Genomic DNA, 8,659 nt, shown 5'->3' with positions numbered 1-8,659 from the left:
GACCATAGGCACTGGCCCACTCGCCTCTTCAGATTCAGAGGGACAAAGAAGTTGCGCATCACTGCATACTCCCTCTTCTTCACATTCAGGAATGCTGCTTGGCTGGCCCCCTCTTTCCAAGCCAACAGATTCCGAGAACAGAAGTAGAGACTGTGATGGCTCCTGTCCATGTCTCTCTGACTGCCTGGGCACTTTGGCAGGTGGTGAAGAGACAGATGGTTGCTCTTCGGTGCTCTGACCCTGAGAGGATGCGGAAGTAATTGAAGTCGATGCGTTAGCTGCCATCCATCCGACAACGGCTTCAATTTGTTCCTCCCGCAGCAGTGGGGTACGTTGAGGTCCTACAAAGCTGCGCATAAAGGACTGTTGCCTGCTAAAACTGGGGGATGCTGATCCACTGGTGCCCGCAGCAGGCCCAGAATCCCCACGTCCTCTACCTGTAGAATCCCCACGTCCTCTCCCTGCAGAATCCCCACGTCCTCTCCCTGCTGAAACTCCACGCCCACGCCCCCGCGCCTTACTCCCTGCCTTCTTCATCTTGCAAGACTGCTTAAGATAGGCAAAAAAGTACAAAGGGGGGCCTTAGTGTGCTTATTCCTGAACAGCTGGTTACAGGTACAAGAAACACTAATTTTATGAAGTGTGTGTGTGTGGACTAGACTTTAATAGGAGCTGATGTGGCCTACACAAGTTCAAAATGTAGTGTTTGGTGAACTTTTTATGTGGTTTCTTTGTTTGAAACAAACTCAAAGTATGAGAACAAAGAATTGAAACTGATAGTATCACCAACTTTTTGGAGCTATTACAATGCAGGCAGGTAACCTACAATGCAAAAGATGAGGCTCCCAAAAAATTGGGTAATACTAATCTGGCTGCGCCGGCAGGGCACAAGCCAGAAAAAAAGGCTCCTCTATCTACTCCTATATAGTGTTTGCAACCAACCAATGTTGATGGATACGGATGGATGCACACTAATAGGAGAAGAAAAAATGAGCTGCACTCAAAGACAAATATGTGTGAGGCAGTGACGCACGTTGAGCGTCCTACAACCAGACGTAGCTGCAGGACACTCTACTCAGCGTGAGCTGCACTCACACACAGTCAGAGACCTCTCAGACAGCCGTCAACAGTGCAGCTAAGTGGGCACTGGCACTGACAGGCTGCAGAAAGGCTCCGCTGTGTACTCCTATATAGTGTTTGCAACCACCGTAGATGGAGACGGATGGATGCACACTAATAGAAGAAAAAATGAGCTGCACTCAAATAAAAATATGTGTGAGGCAGTGACGCACGCTGAGCGTCCTACAGCCAGACGTAGCTGCAGGACACACTACTCAGCGTGACCTGCACTCACACACAGTCAGAGACCTCTCAGACAGCCGTGAACAGTGCAGCAAAGTGGACACTAGCACTGAAAGGCTGCAGAAAGGCTCCGCTGTCTACTACTAGTGTTTGCAACCAACGTATATGGATACGGATGGAAGCACACTAGATTGAAATTATTTAAAAAATGCAGCTCAAAAAATAAAAGATGTATGAGGCAGCAGTGATCACACTGGGTGGCCTACAGCCTGACGTGGCTGCAGGACCCACTCCACAGCGTGAGCTGCACTCACACAGCCCTTGCAGACAGCTGTGAACACTGCTGCTAGGGCAAAGAAGGCTACAGTGGTGGTTTATGTAGCCTGGGTAAAGCACTAGATGTTTGGTGGAATCGCTATTTCTAACTGTCCCTCACAGTCTTCTACAGCAGCCTGTCCCTAACTGAATTCACAGCAGAGTGACCAGAAATGGCGGCTGCGGTGGCTTTTATAGTGCATCATGACATCATTTCGGCAGCCAATCACAGCCATGCCAATAGTTAACATGCCTACATGCCTAACAGGATGTGCCCACACTTCGGAGGATTCCCATTGGCTTAATCAAAGCAAGCAGGCTCATAGCATGATGGGAACTTCCTATTCCGATTCCGATCCCGGAATCCGATATGAAAAAAGTATCGGAATTAAGTATCGGAATTCCGATACCGCTAATATCGGCCGATACCCGATACTTGCGGTATCGGAATGCTCAACACTACTTATAACCTTTCATTCCACAAATTTACCAACATTTCCACGATATCACAGCTAGGACAGTTTGAAATGTTGATGAAAAGTGGCTATTAAAAAGATTGCTGTATCTGTTACTTGGAAAAAGTGTGAAAAAAATAAATTGCAAAACTTATACTGTTAGAAAACTGTTCATCCAGTAGTTGATAAAGATTAGCATTGCATGGTAAAAGGCTTCATCTGAGAGATAATTTAAGGTTTGTGCAAATCAAAGTGCATGTCCCAGTCCATTAGCCAGGACAGCGGTCTGTGGCTGCTGGACAAGATCAAGAGAAAAACCTCTTACCTGATGGCACCCACGGTGCTTCTTTTGATTAGCGGCAAGTCGCACATGTAATGTTGCTCCAGAATAGATTATCTAAAGAACAGTCAAAGATAAAGTCAGTTTGGTCCTAGAAACTCGCTCCATCACAGATCACTGTCATGGGGAATAGACTAGTAAACATGCAAATTGAACAACAAAGATAAAAGGTCAAAAAGTTATTGAAACATAGACGTAGTCAGCAGGATTTGAACCTGCGCAGGGAGACCCCAATGGATTTCTAGTCCATCACCTTAACCACTCGGCCACGACTACTCGGACGTCAAGCTGTTATGAGTTTCACACATGTTTTCTAATAGCACCATGATCAAGCTCAGTGATCAACCCTCTGGAAGACATCTCAGAAAATGAAAAGAAAATACAAAGTCTCAGTAAAATGCAAAAATCTGATTTAAAGTCATCATCAATGGGAACCATTCACAGTTTAAAGCTTTTCCCTCTTCATAATGTGGATTTGGAGTCAGTCAGCTCCAAAAACATCTTTAAAAATAATCCAAAAATGCTGAGAAGACTGAACATAATCATTTCCAAGTAAAAAAGACTTGATGTTCATTTGATCAGGCTTTGGAGCGTCTATTAACCATCTCAAGTTTCCTAAAATGTCCAACGGTTAACTGAAATTACCATATCAATCTTCAGCTGTTTTTCACTTTGAACAGCTCCATACCTATAATACAAGTCAACGGTAAGGTTCGAAAGACCCTATAAAGGGTCCTGATTGACTTTTGTGTGCTACAAAAGAAGCCACAAAACACATTCAAAAGACGCCAAAAAGAATTTTTAGAAAAACACCACCAAAAATGTTTAGAAGGCACTTTAGGAAATTCTGGAAAACACAAGAAAAGATGGCTTAGAGAAAAATCAAAAACACTTCCTGAAGCCATTTTGGCTTCAAATCCTTGTCAGATTCACCCACTTGGAAAGAGTGTTATGTGAATATTGACTCAAGTCACAGAGTATGAGATTGCTTGGTATGACATAGACAATGAGTGACATAGACAATGAGTGACATAGACAATTTTAATTTTTGCTAATCCTACTTGATTGACAGCTTTGACCATGGTATTCCATGAATCCTTGAACTCTTTTTTTGTCTTTTATTATGTGTATTTTAAATTGCTTGTTTCATCATAAACATTGGGCATCGTCGATCTGAGTGCAGATGGAAAAATTGAAATATGTGCCCAGGTTGCACTGAGATTTGAATTCAGATAACAGGATTCAAAGTCCAGAGGGCTAACCATTACACCATGGAACCAACCATTACACCATGGAACCAACCATTACACAGTCATGGCTGCGGCTTGTTGTGCTGAATAAAGCATATGAAATCGTGAACGATGGCGAAAACAGGCTCCAAAGCTGCAGTGCAAATCTGCAATCATACACAATGGTAAATTGATATCTTATAACCTTTCATTCCACAAATTTACCAACATTTCCACGATATCACAGCTAGGACAGTTTGAAATGTTGATGAAAAGTGGCTAGTAAAAAGATTGCTGTATCTGTTACTTGGTAAAAGTGTGAAAAAAATAAATTGCAAAACTTATACTGTTAGAAAACTGTTCACCCAGTAGTTGATAAAGATTAGCATTGCATGGTAAAAGGCTTCATCTGAGAGATAATTTAAGGTTTGTGCAAATCAAAGAGCATGTCCCAGTCCATTAGCCAGGACAGCGGTCTGTGGCTGCTGGACAAGATCAAGAGAAAAACCTCTTACCTGATGGCACCCACGGTGCTTCTTTTGATTAGCGGCAAGTCGCACATGTAATGTTGCTCCAGAATAGATTATCTAAAGAACAGTCAAAGATAAAGTCAGTTTGGTCCTAGAAACTCGCTCCATCACAGATCACTGTCATGGGGAATAGACTAGTAAACATGCAAATTGAACAACAAAGATAAAAGGTCAAAAAGTTATTGAAACATAGACGGCAGGATTTGCACCTGCGCGGGGAGACCCCAATGGATTTCTAGTCCATCGCCTTAACCACTCGGCCACGACTACTCTGACGTCAAGCTGTTATGAGTTTCACACATGTTTTCTAATAGCACCATGATCAAGCTCAGTGATCAACCCTCTGGAAGACATCTCAGAAAATGAAAAGAAAATACAAGGTCTCAGCAAAATGCAAAAATCTGATTTAAAGTCATCATCAATGGGAACCATTCACAGTTTAAAGCTTTTCCCTCTTCATAATGTGGATTTGGAGTCAGTCAGCTCCAAAAACATCCTTAAAAATAATCCAAAAATGCTGAGAAGACTGAACATAATCATTTCCAAGAAAAAAGACTTGATGTTCATTTGATCAGGCTTTGGAGCGTCTATTAACCATCTCAAGTTTCCAAAAATGTCCAGCGGTTAACTGAAATTACCATATTAATCTTCAGCTGTTTTTCACTTTGAACAGCTCCATACCTATAATACAAGTCAACGGTAAGGTTCGAAAGACCCTATAAAGGGTCCTGATTGACTTTTGTGTGCTACAAAAAAAGCCACAAAACACATTCAAAAGACGCCGAAAATAATTTTTAGAAAAACACCACCAAAAATGTTTATAAGGCACTTTAGGAAATTCTGGAAAACACAAGAAAAGATGGCTTAGAGAAAAATCAAAATATTCAGGATTGAGAGTCCTCAGTAGTTGATACCTTTTAATGGCTAACTGAAAAGATGGTAACACATTGCAAGCTTTCGAGACTACTCAGGTCTCTTCATCAGGCTAGACTAATACAAAATCTGAAGTCACATATTTATGCACAATACAGCCTAGAAAAAATGCAATAGATAAGACAAGTGACGTGAAGCAGAACTATCAATATGGGAGAGGGAGAAACATAAATATAAACATTGGACCAGTTCATAGATAAGGAGTCTGGATGTTTTATGGTCCTCTGATTGGGGTCTAGTTCTGTGTTGCCCCGCAAGGTTTTAAAAGGAAATTCCTTAATTGATGTAAAAAGACATAAATCCATGCGACACATTCATTCCAGCACTGAGAGTGTCAAAGTTCGTCATAAATTTGTACTCCCAAACTCGTCTCTCTCTCTGAGATGTGAAGTTAGCTTTCAATACCAGTAATTTCATATCCATGCTGCTATGCTCAGGGATACAGAAATGTTTTGCCACAGGTAGATCCATTCTTTTTTCTCTTATTGTGTGACGATGAGCATTCATCCTTGTTCTAAGCTTTTGCCCTGTCTCCCCCACATACAGACCCCCAGTTGGACATTTAGTACAAATAATTAAGTACACCACATTAGATGTAATGCAGGTGAAAGTACCTGGGATCTTGTAGTCCTGATGTGAATTGGGGATCTTTATCTTGTCCGTGGTCATTATAAATGGACAGGTTTTACATTTTTTCTGGTTGCAAGGAAAGGTTCCTCCAGCTGTTGGAGAGGACAGGGAGCTTCTGACAATGATGCTTCTTAAATTTGGGGGCTGCCTAAAACACAGAAGTGGGGGGTCTGGAAAAATGGATTTTAATCGGGCATCTTTTTGTAGTAAAGGTTGTAATTTCCGTGCAGCTCCCCTTAGCACCTCCAGATTTGGGTTGTAGGTGACTACTAGAGGCACTCGGTTATTTTCTTCTTTAGCTTTGTAATGTAGCAGGTGATTCCTTGACAATCTGGTGGCTCTTGTAATTTGGTTTTCAATTGTTCTTGGATGGTAACCCTGATTCAAAAAGGTCTTTTTGAGGCGACCAAGGTGTTTGTCTCTATCCATGGGGTTGGAACATATACGATTGTATCTGATGGCTTGGCTATAGATAATAGAGTTCTTTATGTGTTTTGGATGGAAACTGTCCCATTTAAGGTATGTTGGACGGTCGATTGGCTTCTGATACAGGGATGTCTCTATTTCATTGTTTTTTAGCTTAATGATGGTGTTAATAATGATGGCTTAATGCAATGTGTTACCATCTTTTCAGTTAGCCATTAAAAGGTATCAACTACTGAGGACTCTCAATCCTGAATATTTTTCTATCCACTGGCTAACACGGTACAAAGATATACATCTTTCCTGTAGAAAAATCAAAAACACTTCCTGAAGCCATTTTGGCTTCAAATCCTTGTCAGATTCACCCACTTGGAAAGAGTGTTATGTGAATATTGACTCAAGTCACAGAGTATGAGATTGCTTGGTATTACATAGACAATGAGTGACATAGACAATTTTAATTTTTGCTAATCCTACTTGATTGACAGCTTTGACCATGGTATTCCATGAATCCTTGAACTCTTTTTTTGTCTTTTATTATGTGGATTTTAAATTGCTTGTTTCATCATAAACATTAGGCATCGTCAATCTGAGTGCAGATGGGAAAATCGAAATGTGTGCCCAGGTTCCACTGAGATTTGAACTCAGATCACAGGATTCAAAGTCCAGAGTGCTAACCATTACACCATGGAACCAACCATTACACAGTCATGGCTGCGGCTTGTTGTGCTGAATAAAGCATATGAAAGCGTGAACGATGGCGAAAACAGGCTCCAAAGCTGCAGTGCAAATCTGCAATCATACACAATGGTAAATTGATATCTTATAACCTTTCATTCCACAAATTTACCAACATTTCCACGATATCACAGCTAGGACAGTTTGAAATGTTGATGAAAAGTGGCTAGTAAAAAGATTGCTGTATCTGTTACTTGGAAAAAGTGTGAAAAAAATAAATTGCAAAACTTATACTGTTAGAAAACTGTTCATCCAGTAGTTGATAAAGATTAGCATTGCATGGTAAAAGGCTTCATCTGAGAGATAATTTAAGGTTTGTGCAAATCAAAGTGCATGTCCCAGTCCATTAGCCAGGACAGCGGTCTGTGGCTGCTGGACAAGATCAAGAGAAAAACCTCTTACCTGATGGCACCCACGGTGCTTCTTTTGATTAGCGGCAAGTCGCACATGTAATGTTGCTCCAGAATAGATTATCTAAAGAACAGTCAAAGATAAAGTCAGTTTGGTCCTAGAAACTCGCTCCATCACAGATCACTGTCATGGGGAATAGACTAGTAAACATGCAAATTGAACAACAAAGATAAAAGGTCAAAAAGTTATTGAAACATTGACGTAGTCGGCAGGATTTGAACATGCGCGGGGAGACCCCAATGGATTTCTAGTCCATCGCCTTAACCACTCGGCCACGACTACTCGGACGTCAAGCTGTTATGAGTTTCACACATGTTTTCTAATAGCACCATGATCAAGCTCAGTGATCAACACTCTGGAAGACATCTCAGAAAATGAAAAGAAAATACAAGGTCTCAGTAAAATGCAAAAATCTGATTTAAAGTCATCATCAATGGGAACCATTCACAGTTTAAAGCTTTTCCCTCTTCATAATGTGGATTTGGAGTCAGTCATCTCCAAAAACATCCTTAAAAATAATCCAAAAATGCTGGGAAGACTGAACATAATCATTTCCAAGTAAAAAAGACTTGATGTTAATTTGATCAGGCTTTGGAGCGTCTATTAAACATCTCAAGTTTCCAAAAATGTCCAGCGGTTAACTGAAATTACCATATCAATCTTCAGCTGTTTTTCACTTTGAACAGCTCCATACCTTTAATACAAGTCAACGGTAAGGTTCGAAAGACCCTATAAAGGGTCCTGATTGACTTTTGTGTGCTACAAAAAATGCCACAAAACACATTCAAAAGACGCCGAAAAGAATTTTTAGAAAAACACCACCAAAAATGTTTATAAGGCACTTTAGGAAATTCTGGAAAACACAAGAAAAGATGGCTTAGAGAAAAATCAAAAACACTTCCTGAAGCCATTTTGGCTTCAAATCCTTGTCAGATTCACCCACTTGGAAAGAGTGTTATGTGAATATTGACTCAAGTCACAGAGTATGAGATTGCTTGGTATGACATAGACAATTTTAATTTTTGCTAATCCTACTTGATTAACAGCTTTGACCATGGTATTCCATGAATCCTTGAACTCTTTTTTTGTATTTTATTATGTGGATTTTAAATTGCTTGTTTCATCATAAACATTGGGGACCGTCGATCTGAGTGCAGATGGAAAAATCGAAATGTGTGCCCATGTCCCACTGACATTTGAACTCAGATCACAGGATTCAAAGTCCAGAGTGCTAACCATTACACCATGGAACCAACCATTACACAGTCATGGCTGCGGCTTGTTGTGCTGAATAAAGCATATGAAATCGTGAACGATGGCGAAAACAGGCTCCAAAGCTGCAGTGCAAATCTG

The 8,659-nt window shown here is 40.8% G+C and overlaps 3 non-coding genes across 3 annotated transcripts; all 3 read right to left on the bottom strand.

Annotated features, from left to right (window-relative positions):
• Window positions 1–2,606: 2,606 nt before the first annotated feature.
• TRNAS-AGA (transfer RNA serine (anticodon AGA)) lies at window positions 2,607–2,688 on the bottom strand. Its single transcript has one exon. It is a non-coding gene; the product is annotated as a tRNA-Ser (tRNA).
• Window positions 2,689–6,780: 4,092 nt separating this feature from the next.
• TRNAQ-UUG (transfer RNA glutamine (anticodon UUG)) lies at window positions 6,781–6,852 on the bottom strand. Its single transcript has one exon. It is a non-coding gene; the product is annotated as a tRNA-Gln (tRNA).
• A 654-nt stretch (window positions 6,853–7,506) lies between these two features.
• Window positions 7,507–7,588, bottom strand: TRNAS-AGA (transfer RNA serine (anticodon AGA)). Its single transcript has one exon. It is a non-coding gene; the product is annotated as a tRNA-Ser (tRNA).
• Between the last annotated feature and the right edge of the window lie 1,071 nt (window positions 7,589–8,659).

Source organism: Dendrobates tinctorius, unplaced genomic scaffold, assembly GCF_039654945.1.
Source record: "Dendrobates tinctorius isolate UK_male_01 unplaced genomic scaffold, ASM3965494v1 ptg000462l, whole genome shotgun sequence".
Taxonomy (NCBI): domain Eukaryota; kingdom Metazoa; phylum Chordata; class Amphibia; order Anura; family Dendrobatidae; genus Dendrobates; species Dendrobates tinctorius.
The sequence above is the reverse complement of the archived record's forward strand: the minus strand, read 5'-3'. Positions and strand labels throughout refer to the sequence as shown.